The sequence below is a fragment of the Polyodon spathula genome, chromosome 17, assembly GCF_017654505.1.
Source record: "Polyodon spathula isolate WHYD16114869_AA chromosome 17, ASM1765450v1, whole genome shotgun sequence".
Classification (NCBI taxonomy): Eukaryota; Metazoa; Chordata; class Actinopteri; order Acipenseriformes; family Polyodontidae; genus Polyodon; species Polyodon spathula.
In genome coordinates, this window is record NC_054550.1 from 15273859 (window position 1) to 15277407 (window position 3549).

The 3549-nt window shown below is 56.0% G+C and overlaps 1 pseudogene; it reads left to right on the forward strand.

Moving 5' to 3' along the window:
• Positions 1–388: 388 nt before the first annotated feature.
• LOC121330140 lies at positions 389–2823 on the forward strand (annotated as a pseudogene).
• The last annotated feature ends 726 nt before the right edge of the window (positions 2824–3549 follow it).

A 3549-nucleotide genomic window follows, 5' to 3' on the forward strand; every position in this document is an offset into this window, starting at 1 on the left:
TGGGCATCGATTGGCCCCAGACAGAGCTTTCCCGGCGATCTCTGTTCGAGTCGCCTTCAGCCCAGTCTCATCAGTCCAGGATGCTCCCAGCATTCCCGGACTTCATCAAGGAAGTGCAGTCTACCTGGGGGCTCCGGCCTCTGCTCCTGCGACGTCTCGCAAGGCTTCGGCCTTTACTATGCAGTGGGCCAGTGAGGCCGGCCTAGCGTCCTTTCCACCTGTGGACGCTGCGTTCGCCGCGTTGGTGAAGACGCCGACACTGTCTGGGCTTACCAAAGACCCAGCGTGTCCTATCAAGCAGTGCAGGACCACAGAAACACACCTTAAAAAAGGGTACTCTGTGGCCACGGAGGCAGTCAGGCTGTCTAATATAGCCAGTCTACTGACGATGTACCAGGCGGCACTGATAAGGGAATTACCTGAGTGCCCTTCTGCGGCCCTCAGAGGCAAGCTGGGTACTGTCAGCCAGCTGCTGGTAAGGCTGGCCCAGTTAAACGCGCGGGCGCAAGGCAGGAGCATTGCTTCCTTGGTGGTGGCCAGAAGACAGCTCTGGCTCTCGCAGGCGAGAGTGCAGGAGCCTGATAAGGCCCCCTTGCTGGACGCCCCAATCACTCCCGGACACACGTTTGGCCCGGCAGTGGAAGAGATGCTGCAACGCTCCGCCAAGGCACTGGAGGCGTCACAGCAAATGGCCAAAATGTGGCCAAGTAAACAGTTCCAGCCGAAGCGGCCTCAGGAACAGCCTTGCCGAAAAACACTGCCACAGCAGCAGGCGCAACCTCGGGGTAGCAAGACTTCCCCCGCAGGTCCATCAGCACGCAGCCAGCCTGGTTTTCCAAGACCGCGGCGCGTGGAATGGCGCCCTAGAGGTGGTGGCAAGTCGCGTCCTCGTGGCGCTAGCCAGGCCCCTCGTGAGCGAGCCCAACCAAAGCAGCCCTGAGACATACAGGCAGCTATTAGCTCACCCCTACACCATTCGACAGATCCAGTTCTGGCAACAGTGCACCAACAACATCTGGGTACATAAGACCATCTCCACCGGGTACACCCTTCAGTTCCGGTTAGAGCCTCCCCTCTTCAGGGGGGTGGTTGTAACTGCAGTGAAGGACTCGGTTCAGTCCTCAGCTCTGAATGCGGAGATACAGGCACTGCTCAGGAAACGTGCCATTCAACAAGTAGACCCTCCTCTGATCGACCAGGGGTTCTATTCCAAGTACTTCCTAGTGCCCAAAAAGGACGGCCGGTTCTGCCCTATTTTAGATCTGCGAGCACTGAACAGATACCTACGGCGGTTGTCGTTCAGGATGCTTACGCACAGGCACATTATCCCGTCATTTCATGGGGGGCGACTGGTTTACCACCGTGGACCTGACAGATGCATACTTTCACGTTCCCATCTGCTCAGGTCACAGGAAGTATCTGCGTTTCGCATTCTAGAGAAGGGTGTACGAGTTTTGTGTTCTCCCATTCGGTCTGTCTCTAGCTCCTTGAACCTTTTCCAAATGTATGGATGCCATTTTAGCTCCTTTGCAGGCTCAAAGTGTCAGACTGCTGAACTATCTGGACAACAGGCTCGTCTGCGCGCAGTCCAAGGAGCAGCTTGCACAGCACACAGTGATGGTTATGAGCCATCTTTAGCGGCTGGGTCTGATGGTCAATTCAGAGAACAGCCGCCTCATGCGAAGCCAACAGACCGAATTCGTGGGGTTGCATCTGGACTCAGTGTCCATGGAAGCGACCCTGTCGACACAAAGAGTTGCCTCGCTGGAACGGTGTCTCTCCCTGTTCAGGTTGAGAGAAACAATCAGCATGGAGCTGTGTCAGCGCATGATGGGGCTGATGGCTGCCGCCTCACAAGCCCTTCCCTTGGGCTTATTACACCAGAGACCTCTACAGGCCAGGTTAAATGCCTTTGCATTACATCCGCGGACAGACAAACATCTCAGGCTAACAGTATCCTGGACCTGCTGGGAAGCACTGCGCTGGTGGAAAGTTCCGGCAAACATCCGCCAGGGCGTTCGCCTGGGTCCCATCTTCTGGAGGGAAGTGGTTACGACAGACGCTTCCAACCAAGGTTGGGGAGCAGTCTGGAACGGCTCAGGGACCCGTGGAGTGTGGTCAGGACCCTGGAGGTCAGCCCACATCAACGGTCTAGAACTCAGAGCAGTGGACCTCGCCCTCCGGCACTTCTTGCCAGTGCTTCTGGGCAAGCACGTGTTGGTGCGGTCGGACAACACCACGGTTGTGGCGTATATCAACCGCCAGGGCGGCCTATGGTCCCCCCGCCTTCACCGAATGGTAGCACGGCTGTTGCTATGGGCACAGCCACGCTTGACCTCTCTGCGCGCGGTTCACCTACCGGGTAGAGTCAATTACGCAGCGGACCTCCTATCCAGAGGAGGCCCTCTTGCAGGAGAATGGCGTCTCCACCCTCAGGTGGTAGAGCGCATCTGGGAATGGTTCGGCAGAGCGTAGGTAGATGTCTTCGCTTCGCGAGAGACCACGCACTGCCCCCTGTGGTTCTCAGTGAGGGATCCCGACAGCCCCCTAGGAGTCGACGCACTGGCTCACGATTGGCCGCCAGTCCTCCTATATGCATTTCCACCGACTCCGATGCTCCCTGCCTTCTTAGAGAAGGTCAGGGTAGAGTGAGCGACAGTCATTCTGATCGCTCCTCGGTGGCCTCGGAGAGTATGGTTCCCGAGCGTGGTGCAGTTACTGCATGGTCAACCACGGGAGCTTCCCCTGCGAGCAGACCTATTGTCCCAGGCCAAAGGTCGGCTTTGGCATCCGAACCCCAAGCTCATGCAGCTATGGGCTTGGCCCCTGAGCGGGAGCGCCTGTCAGCCTTAGAGCTTTTGACAGCAGTGATCTCGACCATTCAGAGCGCCAGAGTGCCCTCTACCAGGTTGCAGTACACATACAAATGGCAGTTGTTCTAAGATTGGTGTCTGGCTGGTGGCCATGACCCAATATCTTGTCCTATGGCAGTAATATTACAGTTTCTGCAGAAACTGTTAGATGAAGGGAAATCCCCCTCTACACTTAAAGTGTATTTAGCCGCCATATCAGCCTGCCATGTACGCATTGACGGATTATCACCTGGTTGCCATTTTTTGGCATCTCAGTTCCTTAAAGGCGCAAGACGCTTGCGACCTCCAAGAGTGACCAACTTACCGTCATGGAGCCTTGACGTGGTGCTAGAAGCCCTTACCAAGGCACCGTTTGAGCCGCTCCACTCAGTGGATATGAAGCTCATGCCTATGAAAACCGCGTTTTTGCTGTCGGTAGTGTCAGCAAAACGCGTAATTGAATTACATGCACTGTCAGTGCACCCTTCATGTATCCGCTTCGCAGGAGACAGTTCTAAGGTCTCCATGCGTACAAATCCAGCCTTTCTGCCAAAGGTTATATCCCCGTTCCATATGAACCAGCCGGTCGAGTTGATGGCGTTCCATCCTCCTCCCTTTTCCTCTCCAGAGGAACAACGGTTACACATGCTCTGCCCTGTGCGGGCATTGAGGTGTTATATTGACCGTACAACGACCG